Source organism: Mus caroli, unplaced genomic scaffold (assembly GCF_978045245.1).
Source record: "Mus caroli unplaced genomic scaffold, Mus_caroli_1 scaffold_11, whole genome shotgun sequence".
In the NCBI taxonomy this organism is placed as follows: Eukaryota; Metazoa; Chordata; class Mammalia; order Rodentia; family Muridae; genus Mus; species Mus caroli.
Window position 1 is genome coordinate 68304089 of NW_028227266.1, and position 17862 is coordinate 68321950.

A 17862-nucleotide genomic window follows, 5' to 3' on the forward strand; every position below is an offset into this window, starting at 1 on the left:
GCTAAAGAATAAAGAGAAATTACTTGTGAGTTATTATGACATGTGTATTGGCACATAGTGCTGGTTGGGGTGAGAAGGTGCTACACGGTCTTGTTTGCTCCTTAGGAGGCTTGTCCTAGGAATAGTGGTGGCGGATTTGTATGAATGTGTCCACATTCATAGTTCCCTAAGAACACACACACACACAGTGAGAGAGAGAGGGGGGGGGAGAGGGGGAGGAGGAGGGGAGAGAGAGAGGATTTGCATAAGTGTTGAAATCTTATAATTTTGTGTACAGCCAGAGTAGCTTATGCTGGGAATTACATTCTTAATCTTATGCCCCTTTAGATTCATCTTCTCATCTGATGTACTAATTAGATGCTAAACATTAATTCAGGGGGAAAAAATCACAATTTAATTTGTGAAATCAAATGTTTAAAAATAGATTACTCAATATACAATAGCAGGTGCTTTGATGTGGTGTTTGAGAGCAAAGCCTCGAACAGCCTTTCAGGGGTGAAACAACCTTGTCTTGGCCCTGCCCTGCTGTCTGCTTGACTGGGCAGGAAAAACTGTGGGTGGCTTCCAAATGGGTTTTGGTCCCCACATTCTTGACCTGGTGCCTTTTTCAAAGGGGGGGTCTTCAAGAAAACCTGTGCTGTGCAAACTTTGAGAGCTCTCTCATGGGCTGGTATCTTCCCAGACGCAGACGATCTGAATATTTCCTGCATGCTAAGCAGACAATTGCCAGCCTCTTCCTCTAGGCGAGATAGTTATAAATGCCGTTTATGGTCCTGCTATGACAACTGTGAAGGACATGCCAAAGAATTTATCACAGGATTACCCATCCACCAGCAGAATACCTAATAAGATTCTAAATGACCCAAGATGATAATAAGATCTAGCTTGTAGCAATAAGGTATTAATAAACTGCTCTTTTCAATAAAGGAGACTCCCAGCATCATTACCCCGACATATTTGTTTTGCTTATATTTTGTGAACAAAGTAGGGCTGCTGGATTGAACAGTAAATTTATAAAAACCCATGATGTATGAAAAATACAACCCACATGAAGTGGAACCTGCAGATTCAAGTCAGGAGCACAGTGTTTGCCTGTGCCGTCCAAGGGCCTGGGTCCCAAAGCCATCGATTCTAATTTTTCCATGTCATTTGCCTTTGTATTTAAAATTTATATAAGAAAAATATATCGCCCGCTGTTGACCACAAGGCCATCATTCAAATGAAGAAATTTAGTAAAATCATAAACCGAGAGCGTTGTGGATAAAGAATGAATTGAGAATACAGAATTCAAAATGAGATCTGGGCTCTGGCTGGTGCCCCTGCTTTGAAAATAAAACCATTTAGTGTTGAGTTAATTAAAAATATGGACCCTGCTTGTTATCATTTAACTATTCCTAGCGAGGGCAAGTGGCTGAGACTCAAGACTGCCTAGGACTCATTTTTCAAACAGCATATTCTGAAAGGCTTAGCCCCTCCCTTATCTTATAGATGTGCCCACCTTGATTTCTGCATTGCTGTTCTACAGTGTCGGATGACACTATACATGGACAAGACCTCCCCCTCTAAGGACCTTCACTTCACTTCTAGATTGGCCTTATGCCTGGAAGTTGTTTTCCAGTGGGTTACATTCATCCTGGCATGGCTGGTGAGGCGGCTTAGTATGGGAATGTGCTGGCCCTACAAGCATGACCTGAGGGTGACCCACCAAAGGCCAATTGTGATGGATAACATCTGTAACCTCAGGACTCCTGCAGTGGGATGGGAGGTGGAGCCATAACATTCCCTGGGAAACACACAGGTTGGCAGTACAACAGAGACCCTACCTCGAGCTTGAAGGTGAGAGCCCATTCCTAATCAGTGGCCTATTTCTCCTCCCTCTCCCTCTCCCCCTCCCTCTCCCTCTCCTCCCTCTCCTCCCTCTCCTCCCTCTCCTCCCTCTCCTCCCTCTCCTCCCTCTCCTCCCTCTCCTCCCTGTCCCTCTCCCTGTCCCTCTCCCTGTCCCTCTCCCTGTCCCTCTCCCTGTCCCTCTCCCTGTCCCTCTCCCTCTCCTCCCTCTCCCTCTCCTTCTCCTCCCTCTCCTCCCTCTCCCTTTCCATCTCCCTCTCCCTCTCCTTCTCCCTCTCCTCCCTCTCCCTCTCCTCCCTCTCCTCCCTCTCCCCCCCTCTCCCTCTCCTCCCTCTCCTCCCTCTCCTCCCTCTCCCCCCTCTCCTCCCTCTCCCTCTCCCTCTCCTCCCTCTCCTCCCTCTCCCTCTCCCTCTCCTCCCTCTCTCTCTCCTCCCTCTCCCTCTCCCTCTTCTCCCTCTCCTCCCTCTCCCTCTCCTCCCTCTCCTCCCTCTCCCCCCTCTCCCTCTCCCTCTCCTCCCTCTCCCTCTCCTCCCTCTCCTCCCTCTCCCTCTCCTCCCTCTCCCTCTCCTCCCTCTCCTCCCTCTCCCTCTCCTCCCTCTCCCTCTCCCCTCCCCCTCCCCCTCTCCCTCTCCCCCAGCCACCCCCCCCTCACACACACACACACACACACACACACACACACACACACTCAAGCTGTGGAGTGCACATTCCCACACTGACAGGATAATTTAAAAACCAAAATGTTTATCACAGCAAATTTCAGAACTGGAACTAGCAGCTGTTTCCAAATTGAGGCATGCTTTACAAAGACTGAGAGTCACAGTTATTAAGTGTGTGGCGTTGGTACAAGGAAGTTCTGTGTAACCAGCCCTCGAAGCAACTTGTACATTTTCATCTTCTAAGCTGTTGTCTGGACTTGCTCTGGTGTGAAGCCCGGTTCTCTAGGACTAGTCTCCAACCTTCATGTGTCTGTTGTTGCATCTACTTCTTAAACTTTAGATAAATGGAAAAGTATATTGGGTTTACTTTTTAAAAAAAATCTTATTTATTCAGTTTCATCCATGTGAACAATGTATATTGATCTTACCTAACCCCCAGCCCTTTATCCCACTCCTACTGGGCATCTCTCCACCTTTTCAAAATTCCCCCCACCCCAATTGTTTTCAGTAGCTCACCGAATTAAATTGATGGTTCCGGCTGGACTGTTGACTGCTTCTGATGATGTATCTTGTGTAGCTCTAGTGTAGGAAACCGTAACTGCAGCAAGCTCATGGGCGCCATACACACTGACCTCTGGCTTTTACATCCTCTTACCCTCTCTTCTGAGAAGTTCCCTATATAAGTGATTTTGTGAGGACCTTTTCATTTATCTTAAATAAGTGCTCAGGAGTGAGCTTACCGGGTCGTAGGGCAGGTGTTTAAGAAACTTCCAGATGATTCTACAAGCACTGTGAGTTCAGAAGCTCTGCATTCTTTGTCAACACTTAGTGGAGCACATTCCTTCAAATTTGGGTGTTCTGGTAGGTTGGAGCAAGTGGCCCTTATTGGTTTCAAGTATCAACAATATTTTAAAAACTATCAAAGCAGCCAAGTTGGTAGATGGCTGGCTGCTTTGATTTGTGCTGAGCTTTGAATGACCATCCACAGCTTTCCTTTTGCGAGAAGTCCGAGGGTTCAGCACTGGCAGGAAGACATTTTAAGGGCTGTGCGTTTCAGACCCCCAAGTCACCTTCAGGAGGCTTGGCCCACTTTCCCTCCCTCCCCCAACTCCGGTTCCTTTGCTTAGTCGTAACTCTCCAGAAAGAAGATGCCATCTCTCTAGTTAAGCATTCCTGGTTGGTCTTAAAGCCACACCATTGGATCACAAAACCAAAGTGGAAATGGTCCTCGCCTACACCCTATGGTAGTTCATGTACAAGCGAAGACATGCAAGGTCCTGCAGCTGCCGTTCTGGAGAGAGACTGAGTGCTATCTGCCTGCTCTGTGGCCACCAGTTGAGATTCAAGCCTGGATGGTGTATGCCAAGCCTTCTCAGCAAGTTCAGTTTGAGACACAAACTTTTAAAAGCTAGAAATAGTAAAATTGATTCCCCCTGTAGATGATAATATTCAATTAAAGAGGACCTCTGATGATGAAATCAGACTTGAGGTTGTTTTTAATGTGAAGTTACAAACTTTAATCTGTGAGATACACACACACACACACACACACACACACACACATACACACACACACACATTCATGTGCTATCACTGTACCTGAGACCTGCCTGCCTTCTTTCAGTGGTAGGTGGCCATGTGGCTGTTCCATTGAGTTCTAGGGTGGGGGATGGGTGCCCATGGTTCTCCAGGGCATCATTATTAATCTCCAAGGTGTTCTTTGTGCAGTGTGCTAGCAAGACCAGGAAGGCAATGGCTAAGTGTCCCACTGTCTCCTGAGAAAAGTGGCTGAAAATTGTTCCTTAGATACACATTGCCCTTGCTGTGTGGTCTGACCGTCAGCCTGGAAATGGCTACCCGCCACAGAGACTCTTAGCAGTGGGCTTAAGCATAATACAAATGGTAATGGTGGGAATGACATTAATAACAGACACTTACGCAATCATCAACTCTGTGGCCTATATTTAAAGCTTTTGTTTGGAAAATGACCCACGGTTCAGAAAGCTTTTCAACTCCAGGTCACATTAGGTTGCTGGAATCTGCCACTAGGGGGCAGCATTGCCGCTATCGTCTTATGGGAATCATAGCAAGTTCTATTTACCAGTCTTAATCTTTTTAGGTAGATTTCTCCCTTCATTTAGGATGAATATAAGTTATCTTACACAGTAAGTTAATAATTTAAGAAATGAATCTGGCCTCTCATAAATACTGCAGAGGAAGGACAGTGACATAGTTTTCTTTTTCTGTTTTTCTCAATCCATTATTTTATGTCTTCATTAATTATTCCATTTGTAATAGTTGTGCTTGCTAAAAGGGAAGTCTCCACTAACAGTAATGAATTATTAGCACATGATTTCTAAGCTGTGGACTTGCCCAGAGCACTTAGCTTCCCACCCATTTAGCTGAATGTCAGTATTTTTCTGGGAGGGGTCATACATCTCATCTTCTGTTCGGTTTGGCAGAAGACAGACAGCTGTGGACCTTACACTTTGTTTGTAGAGACAAAGGATGCACCTTGGTTAAACTTGCCCACCTAAAACAGGAGTGCTTAGACCCTCCTGGCATTCTGACAAGTTTATCAATTCCTTACATGATTTGCTTAAGGGTTTTACTTTGTGCAGGGTGAGGAAATGTGCTTTGGTTCATCCGATCTCTGATTACCGTGCCGCTGTCTCCGATGACCCACTTCTTTTCCTTGTTATAAACCAATGACCCTTCTTAACTCCTCCAAAGAGCTTTCCCCCAACAGCCTTAATACTTTTTAAATTAAATTAAATTTTGAGACAAGGTTTCACTACGTGCCTCTGGGTAGCCTGAAACTGTATGTATACCAGGCTGGTCTTGAACTCACAGAGATCTGCCTGCCTCTGGCTCCTGAGTGCTGGAAATAAAGGTCACCACAGCCAGCACCACCCACTCTAGGTTAGTACTTTTAAGCTGTTTTTAAATTTCTATTTGACAGACCTTTTTCCATCCTATCATCTTAATTGTGTGTGGTATTGTATTTCAATACTTGATTCTTCTGAGGGGCACATAACTAAATTACTAAAACCTTCAGAATATTTGTCTTTAGTTGACTACTTTAGTTCAATTAAATTCTATGACTTAAAATGTGATTTTTTTTTTTTTGAGACAAGGTCTGTGAAGTCCTGGCTGTCCTAGAACTCATTATGTAGCCAAACTGGCCTCAGACTCACAAAGATCTGCCTGATTCTGTCTCCCCAGTGCTGGAATTAAAGATGCTGCCACCATGCCTGGCTCATCACTTCTTGCCAGCCACCATCCTGTTTTGGCTTCATTCCAAGGAGCTGCTTGCTTTAATCCCTGACCCTTCTCCCTGCTTACAGTAAAGTGAGGCACTCTATCACTTATCTCTGAAAGATCATTACATTTTAGTATTGAATCTCTAAGTCAAAATGTCATCTTACCAGAGCTGGAGAGATAGCTCAGGGTTAAGAGCAGTGGCTGTTCTTCCAGAGGGCCCATGCTCACTTGGGAGCTCGCAGCCATTGGTGACATCAGCTCCCTCCACAGGCAATGGCGCACACCCAGTGCACATGCAGACAAACAGGCACACTCATACAACCTAACATACATTTGTCTAGGTTCTCCAACGTCACAAATGGCACAATGTCATGACTGATTTTCATGACTGATATCGTCTGCTCAAAATGCCACATTTTTTTCTACAGCATGCGTTATGGGTCAAGTTGTATCTTTCAAAAGAAGACATAATGAAGACCTAACTCTCAGTCCCTCAGAATGTGGCCTCATTTGGAAATAGGGTCTTCATTAAGGTAATCAAATTAAAATGAGGTTGTTGACATGGGCCTTCACCCACTGAGACTGCTGTCCTTATCACCAAGAGAAGCTTAAACATAGACATGCAGTAGGAGGGCCACGGGCAGTGCCACCCTGCCAATACCTCAATTTCAGACTAGTTACCTCTAGAGCTAGACGGAACCTATATTTCTGTGGTTTTAAGATTCCCTGCTTGTGGTACTTTGTTATAGCAACTTGGATCATTTGCTTAGTTTTCCACTTCGATTACGTTTTTCCAGAATTTTCCAGAAGCAGGGTTGCCCTCAGAGGCCAGAAGGGGTATCGGATCCTCCTAGGGCTGTGAGTCAGCTGTCACTGGTGCTGCGAACTAAACCTGGATGCTTTGAAAGAACAGCGGGCACTCTTAGATGTAGAGTTGTCTTTTCAGACTTAGACTCGCACACCTCCACTGCCTGCTTCAGACCTTTCTACTATCTTCTGTTCCTAGCCTCTATTTTTTTTAAAAAAGATGTATTTATTTTTATGTGCATTGGTATTTTGCCTGTGTAAGGGTGCCAGATCTGGAACTGGAGTTACAGAGAGTTGTGAGCTGCTATGTGGATGTTGGGAATTGAACCGGGATCCTCTGGAAGAGCACGACCCAAGCAAGTTTGGGGCTGGATTTCCTGTAGCATATTTTTTTACCACCTGGAGCTGGAGAAAGCTGAAGTTACTATGGTTTCCTGTCTTTGGCAGTATTTTATGGCTATGAAGAAAAAACGTGACCAAGCAACTCTTATGAAAGAAATCATTTAATTGGAGCTGGCTTACAGTTTTGGAGGTTTAGTCCGTTATCATCATAGCAGGGATCATGGCAGCACACAGACGGGCGAGCTGCTGGGGAAGAGTTGAGAGTTCTGACACACCTCCTCCAAGAAGGCCACACCCCTTAATCCTTTTAAATAGTGCCACTCTCAGGGACCAAGCATTCAGATCTATGAGCTTATGGGGGCCATTCTCCTTCAAACCGCCATACCTCCCTTCCGTGTATCTCCTAGAATCTTGACTTCCTGTTAGTGGGCAACTTCCCCTAGCAGGCCCTGCTTCATCTTCTTTGGCCCAGCCTTTTGCCATTAGAATCTCTATTTTCCCACCTTGTTCATTGGACAAGATGGAGGCCATAGCAGTGTACATTGCTTCATTTCTAGCACCTGGGGCTGGGGAAACACTTTTCTTTGTTATTTCTTACAAGGTTGGCTGCGTCTCAGAAAAGTTTGAGTAGTTCCCTCTGTTTTGGTGCCATTTAAGAAGCGGCTTGGGTTGCCTTATTTCTCTGAGACAGTTAGCTAGGACTAGTAGCCAATAAAGATTGTGGAGGATGACAGGGACCATAAGGAGGGACGTGTTCACTATGAATTAGTAACAGCTGTGGAACACTGGAGACTGAGGTAGACTTTAGAGAAAGAGGTTCAAACATTTACAGTACTTTACATGTTTAGAGCCCTGTGGAAGGATAAGGCCTTGCATCCAATGCCTGGCATGGTCACATGCACGCCTCACTTTTATTCTCTGCAAATGATCTTCACCTTTCCTTCCCACTCCTCCCTCTGTGCCTATTTCTTTGTAGAAGCAAAACTCTGCTCTGTGAACCACAGGAGGCCAGGTGTCTGCAGGAAGCGCACATGGCTTCAAACCATGTCCACTCGGCCTTCCCCCTCCAGGCAGTGGACTGTTGTGAAGAAAAGATCAGAGACGTTCCCAGGGAGCTCCAAACCGTGGCTAATGGAGGGAACAGGCTTGACTCACGATAGTGGCTTTTAATTTTTAATTGTATCAACCATGATTTCATTGTCTGAACCGCTCAGAGAGGAAGTCTCTTGTTCCATGTTGGAAATGCCCTCGATACCCACCAAAGAACTAGACACCTTTTCTCAAGTCCTGGGAGCCAGTTACAGGATTAAACAAAAAGCTAGGACTGGACATGCTTTAAAGTAAAAATATTGCTGGACAAAAAGGCCACTCTCACCCCAAAGGGAGTAAAACAATATATTCTGGAGTCAAATATGAGTAGCCGTAATAAGGGAACACACAGATTTAGGCTACTCCTAATACCATGCTTCAGTATGGTAATGGTTCATGAAGTCTGTATTGTCATGGTATGAGGAAACGATCAACCAAAGTTTTTAAAATTTTTATTACACTTATTTTTGTTTGTTTGTTTGTTTGTTTGGGGGGCACAAGGGAGTACTGAACATTGAACTCAGGCTGTCAGGTTTGGTGGCTGGCACCTTCATCTGCTAAGCTGTCACACTGATCCTTAAAGTACTTTAAAACTATATTGGTGGAAACATCTGGGAGGGAGGGAGGGAGGCCAAGTGGGAAGTCTCTGCTCTAGGGCTCAGCTGCTAGCTGCTGCCATTCTCAGCCTTGGCGTTGGTGGAAGCTGAGAGGTCTATGCATCCATTCCAAAAAAGGAGATTACCCCAGTGGGCATGAGAATGGATGCAGGGCCTCACTCAGAGGTAGGCGAGGAATGGTAAATAATGGGGCTAAACAAAGCTGTAGACAACCCAGCTCCAGACGTGCTGCAGGCCAGTTCTACAGAACCACAGAAGACGTAGTCAGTCTTGTAGAATCATTACACAGGTGTGACCATTTTCCTTCTCTGGTTATCCATTTATAATATGTCATATTCAATAGACAGAACAATGTGCTGGGTCAGAGCACAGATTCCAGAGCCATACTGTGTTTGGGGTTCTAGCTCAATCATTCTTCACTCTTGGCAGAGTGTGTTTCCTATCTTTCTTATGGGGAATAACCACAGGTGGACTTGTTGTCCACGGCACTGAGTGCGATGGAAGTGCATCGGCCACTTAAGCCCCTAGAGAGTAATGTGCTCTGCTATAGCTCCTGACACCATATATGAACATTGGTTTAGGTTCAGAAACCCCAAAGAAAGTCTACAGTAAGATCAGAGTGTTTGAGAACTATGTAAGATTATATCCCAAATTACGTGTGTGTGTGTGTGTGTGTGTGTGTGTGTGTGTGTGTAACAATATTTGTTTAAATTAAGATTCTTTTGGAATTTAGTGCAGTCCAAATAGGTCTCAGAGCGAACTGGCATTGGTCCCTGGCTGTAACTCAACCATATTAAAGTGACACTGACTCTTCTATATTTGTAGGAAAGAGACAGTGGCCACTAAGAAAGTCCAGAAAGTCACATGATAATTTCTACTGAAGGGCATTAATGCCATTCTTCTGCTCTGGGTGATGTCATTGCCAGGTGAGCCTACCTGACTTTTAAGACGACCTGTGGAAGGACTAGGGACTCAGCTTCTATAGGAGAGTGTAGACTCGCTCCTTCCCAGGAGATCAGGAGGCCTTGGTGAAACCTGTGTGGATAAATGGCTGGGAATTCTCCAACCTGGCAGACTCAAAGAATCATGACACTTTCCCTCTCTCCTTCCTGGCTTGCCCTAGTCTGGGCACCTGGGGGAATTTGGGAGGACTGTGAATGTGTAAACTTTAACTTCATTCTGTGTCATCTGCGTCCCAATGCCATTGACAGGGAAGACTGTGTCCTTGTCCTCTCACCTTTCACCTCCTCACATACGTAAACATGTTTATGCAACCCTCGGTCCACAGCATTCAAACTCAAAGCTGTTTGGGGTTCTCCCTTTTCTTAGTCAGGAAATCCTAGCCATCTCCTGGGCAGACAGGAGGTAGGAACCTGAAGAAAGCCTAATGAGTTCTCCTGTGATTCCCAGGGAGGACTGAGACTCATTAAGTCTCATTTCCTATGCAAGTCGACCCAGGGAGAAGAAAATAGCCACAGTGAAAGCCTGAGAGAACTTACTGCCTTCAGATTTCTGAGAGTTTGTAAGTGCAGCGACGTGGTAACCAGGACAAACAACGGAGGCTTCTAATTAGATTCTCTGAAATATTGAATTAGGCACTGTATTCATGTTTTGTTATTTTCTGTAAGGAACTGACCCCATACCAGGGAGGATCCATACACCAAATGAGGCTGTCTTTTAAAGGTTAGATTCAATTCCTACCATACACCTCCAGTCTTGTGTCCAAAACTCATGCTTCAATTATAATCATGGTTAGAATAATCACCTGAAGTTATGGTATAAGTCTCAATGTCCATGGACAGGATGCTGAGAGACCAAATTTTCGGGTTCAAACTCAATCTTAGAGAACCTGACCTAAGCTTGAACTCAGGTAAACTTGCATCAGTTTCCAACAAAACCCAAGCCTAGCTCCAGATTCTAGGTTAGCCTCAACAAAACCTATATCTCCAGGTTAATCTCTCCCCCAAAATCCACCTTTTCCAGGTTAATCCCCAATAAGCCCGCCCCCTGCCTAACAGTCACCAATACAGAGGGAAACAGAAGTTAAGTTTATGATTTGACTCCCAGCAACAGTCACTTATGCTAAAGGCCATAGTAGCTCTCCAATTAGATGCTTGCCAGGCTAAAAACACTTATCTGCCCCCCACCCACCCACTTGCTGCTTTCAATAAGACCTTGCCCCGATGTATGTTTGAGGCTCCTCTCTATCAAAACTGCCCTACATGTCAGCAGTGGGCTGAGCCCCAGCTAGCTTGACTAAAGGCCCTGGTGAGATTGCATTGGATTGGCTCCTGTCTGGTCTTTTGGGGTTCATTAGTACTTTCTTGGCACCACAAATGCCTCATGGAAAAGGTACCCCAGACAGACTTGTCATGGCCATGGAGTGTGTGTGCTGGTGAAAAACATCGGGGTGAGGGAGGCTAATTCAAATCTCAAATTATGTTTGTGTTAAATCTAGTGGGCAGGCTACCCCAAAGGCAAGGGATGGGAATCTTAGTTTACAACAGGAAAGGTAAGCGAGGGGCACTGGTATATTTTCTTAATTTAAAAAGTGTACATTAAGACAAACACTTCTAGCTAGACGTGGTAGCATAGGCCCTCAATCCCAACACTTTGGATACTGAGGTAGGAGGACCAGAAGTTTAAAGCCAACCTAGGTTACATAGCAAACCTTGTCTTATAATTCAATTTTTAAAAAATTCTTTTAAGAGACATTTTTTTGTTTTAATTTTATGTCTATGGATTCTTTGCCTACATGTTATTTTTGTCGGTGCACCACTCGCGTGCCTGGTACATGAGGAGATCAGGAAAAGGCATCACATCCCCTGGAGCTGGAGTTACAGATAGGTGGGAGTCACCACATGGGTGCTGGGAACCAAACACGGGTCCTCTGGAAGAGTAGCCAGTCTCTTAACAACTGGCCATCTCACCAGCCCCAATTTCAGTGTTTTAAATTAATCAGTAAGTTAATTAACTATAGATGTGATGTAATATACCCCAGGCTAGCTTCATATTTACTGTGTAGATCAGAATTACCTTAAACTTCTGATCCTGAGTACTGGGAATGCAGACATGCATTTCCATGCCTGATTTATGTGTTCTGGGAATCCAACTCATGGCTGAGAGCATGCTAGACAGGCGTTTTGCCAACTGAGCTGCAGCCCCAGTCCCTGGATGTCTTTAATATTTATAAAAATCATGCTTAAGATACTCAATATAGTATCTTACGTTCTCTCTAAATAGATGCTACTGAATCTGTAATTAACATGTCTCAGAATGTAGGAAACCCTGTTTGCTTCTTCCAGATCAGGTCTTTCCTCAAACTTGTTCACATTTTGGTTCATAAAGTTGCCATGGCTAGCTCTCTAATACTGGTGGGGAAGGGAAGAGACAGTGCTTTAAAACACATAAACTGTGGGCTCAAGCTGCAGAAAACTTAAACTTGATCCATGGCTGGGCTGGCCCAGAGCTGGGGCTAGCCCAGAAAGAAAGCAGGTGGGTGGGACTCCAAGGTCATGTCAGTGCAGATGAGAAGTTGGAGCTCTGGCCAAGGTCAAAGGTCAAGAGTGAGGTGGATCTCAGAGACAGAGACCAGAAAGAATACCAAGAATAAAACCTTCCAGCAGGGCAGGAGAGATTTCTCAGTGTGTAAGGCTGATGAACTGAGTTCCATGCTTCCAGCCCCCTCAAAAAGCCAGAGGCAGTAGTGTGCATCTGTAATTTCAACACTCCAATTTCAAGATGGGAGTGGAGACAGGAGAACCAGCTGCTTGCTCTGAAGATGCCGTGTGGTGGCAAGAAACAAGAGAGGTTGCTTCTAACAAGAAGAATCAACTCCTGAAAACTGTCCTGTGAGCGCACACATACACACTTCCATACCCATACACATTGTGTATGTGCAGCATTCACAATAAACACATGCATATATACACACTTGTATACACATACATACATTTGGAATTACACATGCACATACACACATGTGCACACACATGCACACAGGCTCACACACACAAACACACTTGCACACATATATACGCACAGGTGTACACAATTGGAGTTGAAAAGATCTGTTTGTTCTTTCACAGTGTGAGAACACAGCAACAAGAGACAAGGCACCATCCATGGAGCAGAGAGCAGCCCTCACCAAACACCAGATCCTTCCAGCACTTGGATCTTGGACTTCACAGACTCTACAAGGACAAGAAAGAAAAAGGCCATCAACACGCTCTGCCACTCACACCTCAGCCCAGCCTACACCAAAGCTTTAGGCTGCTGTCAGGTCTTCCTAGCGAGCAGTCTTGCTTTCCCTCCCAAGGGACCATGTCAAGGCAAACCAAGGTAGAAAAATATCTTCCCTTTCCCATCTTTCTCATGTGCGTGACAAGAGAAAATGAAGGTTCGCTGAAGCCCACATGGGACTGTGAGTGGACGGAGCCTCCCATAAATCTTCATTCATGACTTCGATGGAAGGGAGACGGGATGCCACCAGATCTACCAACACCATCCATTTCCTTTTTAGAAGATTCAGGCTGCAGGCCAGCCTTTCACCCCCTCTGAATTTCTTCTTTTAGAGTCACCTCTGTTGTCCTTGCTTTACCTGTGTATAGCTGCCACCTCTCAATGCACCCTGCATCCTTATTTGAATTGCCTGCAACTTTGAAAACTTTGTTCTGAAAAGAAATGTCTGGGTGTACACGCATCCTTTTAGTTAAGTAGGTCCTGATTCTGAATTGAAACTGGTCTTTAGTACCAAAGGAACACTAGTAACTATCTTGAATTTTTTTTAAAGCAGAGGTTCTCTGTGTAGCCCTGGTTGTCCTGGTATTTTAAAGTTTTAAATTTTGATTACGGGTATATGCGTGTGAGAGGTGGTGGTGATGATGATGTTTTATTTTGTTTGTTTGTTTGTTTGTTTTTTATTTTTGAATCTTCTCCACTGATACACTTGATACATAGAGTTGCTCAGTCTAACATCTTCTTAGGCACATCAGAAGGTCTTTGGTAGCAGGTACTTGGGGCAGTCCCAGAGAATCCAGATGTGTATGTAGACTCTAGAAGCTCAGAGAGAGGGAAGGAAATGCTGCAATGGGCTAAACCAGACTCTAAGAACACGGACTTTAGACTACATCTTAGGTGATCAAGAGTCTGCTCATATTCTGTCCGAATGACAGACCATAGTCTGTCTGTCACTTCTTGGATGGTCAGACACAGTAAAATTCCAAAGTGCAGCTGAGGACAGCAGCATTCCTTCTTAGCTCAAGCCTGCCTTGAAGATCCGGAAGGTCTCTGATATCCCTTGCTCCCCTAAGTTTGGCATTCCCACGTGGATTTCTCCAATGTAGAGTAGTGTCTCTTTTTTCTCAACTCAGAATTGAGTCCTATGTTTTAAACCAGCTCTCTGGAGCTCTGCACTGGGGTTCCATTTGCTATTAAGGGCTCTAATGAGGAGGGACAGGCAATTATTATTATTTATTTCACTAATTAGCCAGATAATCATTCATTCTGAAACTATGCGGGGCTGGAGAGCTGTTCGGGTGCCCTTTGTCTGATGTGGATTCATTTTATTAACACCCCCCCCCCCAATTTTCCTTTTACTTAAAAAAAAAAAAGGAGCAAAGGCAGGAGCTGAGAAGGGAAATTTTAAAAAGATGGAAAGATCTGTTCTGAGTCACAGAGACAATGCATCCAGGAGCCCGAGTTCATAAAAACATCAGCCTTCAGTCTCTGAAGACATCATGCTTGATGATAGCCATAAAACACGTTAGTGTGAAATAAATTGCTATTCTATTCAAATCCTTAAACGTACCACTGTGGATGTCACCCAGAGAAATGCAAGTCTTTCCCCCGGTGCTGAGGTATATTTTATCATAATTTGTGGGGTGGGTGACAACCTTATACACATGATCGCCTTTTCCTGCTCAGTTAGCTTGGCAAGGTCAGAGTCCTTTGGCCTCTTTTGAGTGTAGGACTATTAAGAAAGGGGAGGATAACTGAACAGCACAGAGAGGAAGCTGGTTTTTCTTTACTGATGAAGAATTTTTCTTTCGTGGTGTTTGTTCTTAGGAAATTACCCTTTTAAACTTCTGAGTTAGTTTTAGGGGGAATGAGGGGGACCATTGCTGATGTTTGTTGTTGTTGTTGTTGTTGTTGTTTTTATTGTTGCCGTTGCTTTTGCCCAAGACAGAAACAACTTCTGAGAAGTTGGAATTTCTTCTCAATATTGGTGAGATTTTACCATCAAAAAAATTAACGTCGATAATTACAATGAGAAATTGTTGGTTATTTAGTGTTGTAGCTCTATAGGGCAGTTGAGGGTACAAAGGTATTTTTGCTAAGGTGAGTCTCTAGCCTGCTAGCTCAGACATACAGGTATCACTGCTATTTTGAATGAAGACGTCTCTACTGCAAGTTTTACTCCTCCATGGATGATAGGAGCCAGGGCCAAGGATCCGATGGGATGGAGGTGAAAACACAGAGCTAAGTGAGAAGGAAAGCAGGGCTACCTGCCTGAAGGATGCCGTGTGCTAACTACCCTCTTTCACTTGAGAATGAATTCATTGTGGCTCATGGATTCAGGTCTAGCCCATGACTGACTATGCGGCTATGCAGCTCACAAAGGGGTCCATGGTCAGGAAGCAAAGTCAGGAGGATCAGGCTCCTCTAGTCCTCTTTAAAGGAAAGCTCTCGAAGCCCTGAAGACACACACCACACCTCAGCTCTTAGAGTTCCTACCTCTTCTGGTAGTGTTGTCCTGGCTTCCTGTTATAGGCACTCAGTCTTTAGGGGACATTTGTGATCCAAGCATACATAGTTCTTAGCTAGTGACAAAAACTGAAGGACACCCTTTCTGATCTTGACACTCAATTGATCAGCGTGGGGATCAGGTGAGTCTAGGTTGTAGCCCGATGACAGTCTAAGCTGCCCATCACAAGAAGATTTGTTTGTGGCTGATGCTCAGGTAACACTGAATTTCAAATAAGCCACAAGGACTGTTTATTAGTGTATGTATGACCCATATGTGCAGAATATATCTATGCTTAGAAATTACTTATTATTTATCAGCATAATATAAGAAACACACAAAAAAAATCACCTGCTTCTGATGTCTGTATGTGAGTGTATATTTATGTATATGAATGTGAATGTTTGCTTGTGTAGACTGTGTGTGTGTGTGTGTGTGTATGTGTGTGTGTGTGTAACAACCATTTTACATGGGTCGCTCATCAGATACCCTGCATATAAGCTATATACATTGTGATTCATGATAGTAGCAAAATTATAGTTATGAAGTAGCAACAAGAAATAATTTTATGGTTGGGGGCTCAACACAACATGAGAAACTGTATTAAGTGATCACAACGTTCGGAAGGTTGAGAACCACAGTGTTAGAGTTTCCTAAGAGAGGAACTACCTAGATCAGATTGGCCTGTGGGCATGTCTCATGGTGGGAATTATCTTGATTGTTCACGGATGTGTATATGACAGAGGGTTAGGGAGCATTCCACTGTGGGCAGCACCATTCCCTAAACAGGTCGTCCTGCGAGACGCTGTTGTGAGAGCTAGCTGTGCATTGTGAGAGCTAGCTCAGCATTGGTCAATGGACCAGCAAGCATAGTCCCTCCATGGTTTCTGCTTCAAGTTTCTGCTTGAGTTCCTGTCCTGGCTTCTTTCAGTGATAGACTGTGTGACCTGTAAACTCACCTCAGCTGATTTTGGTTTTGGTAAAATGCCACAGCAACGCACTGTGACTACAGCATCCCCCTGACAAAAATCAAGATGTAAGCCCCAGGGAAACTCCAGGTGCCTGGGTGTTCTTGGCTTCACAACTAGAGTTTTCAAGACCCAACATCATCTCCAAGGTATTAAATTCAAGCTCACATACTGATAAACAGAGCCCCAAAGGGATTGCCACAGAGCGGAGAGTCCATCTCAGTTTTTCTGGGCCCCATGGTCCACACAGCTTTGCCCTGAGTCGAGATAACCCCGACTCGGGCATCACCGGGAGTCTCTCTATTCCCACTGCTTTTCTTTCGCTTGAAAATAACTGGGGATCAAAAGAAAACAGCAGTGGCCTGGACAATTTCGATTCCTAGGTCCCGGGCATTTTGTTCTAAACGACAATATTTAACAACAAAATTGCTTCGTTTCGACCTCGTTGCATTTCTTCAAGTGGGAGCCCTATAATTTAAAAATAATAAACGCAACGGACTGAGCATATTGCTTTCATTAATCCCCGACGCTGCTTATTTTCAGTGCTTTTAAATTATTTGGGTGTGCTCAATAGATTTAGTTGAAGTGGAAGAAGAATCCTTCAAATCTCAGGCCATTTGCAGCCATCAATTTATCTGCAGTTTTCCAGCCAAGTAACTGGACTTCAATGTCGCGTTGAGTTTGAATGATTTCCTGCCCCACCCCTGCCCCTCACCTCAGGCTGGTTTGAAACAGTGAATTAGTCAAGTAAAAATGTCAGTGGAGGTGAAGGAGCCATAAACAAGAGCATCATAACCCCTGAGTTATCAGCCAATACAGGTGGCGCTGACAGCACGCCACAACATCTCAAGGGCACCCAGAGCGAGAGCGCAAACTTTCTGCCTCTCTCAAAGTGAAGGGCAGCTGTAAGACCGGGCTGCACCTTGACATTCCACTCCCGACCTTCCCATGGCGTGAATTCCAGAAGACTTTGAAAGAGATGGGAGCTGAAAGGTCCAGCAGCACATAGCGCTGAGCACTGAGAAGAGCACAAGGTGCTCTGTTTGAATTTCAGATATAGCTGAGTAGCCAGGTTGGGAGACACCTCAATGGGCAATAGCGCTTGCTTTCCAAACATGAACACCTGAATTTGCATCTCCTCTCCTTGCAAAAAGCTGAGCTGCCCATGTGCTGTTGTAACCACAGCACTGTGGGAGGCGGAAATGGGATAATCACCGGGCTTGTTGGTCAACTGCCTAGCTCCAGATTTATTAAGAGACTCTGTCTCTGGGGCAAAATGATGGAGTGGAACACCCAAGGTCCTCCTCTATGCACACTTAGAGGTCTGAGCAACAGACCACACATGTCTGCATACCATACCCCCCCCACACACAATCTTTGTAGTACAAGTTATGGCCTATATATTTGTATCCTACATATTTAACTCCGTTGAGGAGCACATCTGCATTATCGTTGTGCCTCATGCTGTCCTTTAGACTTACAAGACCATGACTAAATGTGATCCGAGTGATCCTGTGAACTGGCCA

The 17862-nt window shown here is 44.7% G+C and overlaps 1 long non-coding RNA gene across 1 annotated transcript; it reads left to right on the plus strand.

Moving 5' to 3' along the window:
- The first annotated feature begins 1772 nt into the window (after positions 1 to 1772).
- On the plus strand, positions 1773 to 13268 carry LOC110302643 (uncharacterized). Its single transcript, XR_002378828.2, has 3 exons — positions 1773 to 1836; positions 6197 to 6301; positions 12712 to 13268. It is a non-coding gene; the product is annotated as an uncharacterized LOC110302643 (long non-coding RNA).
- Positions 13269 to 17862: the final 4594 nt, after the last annotated feature.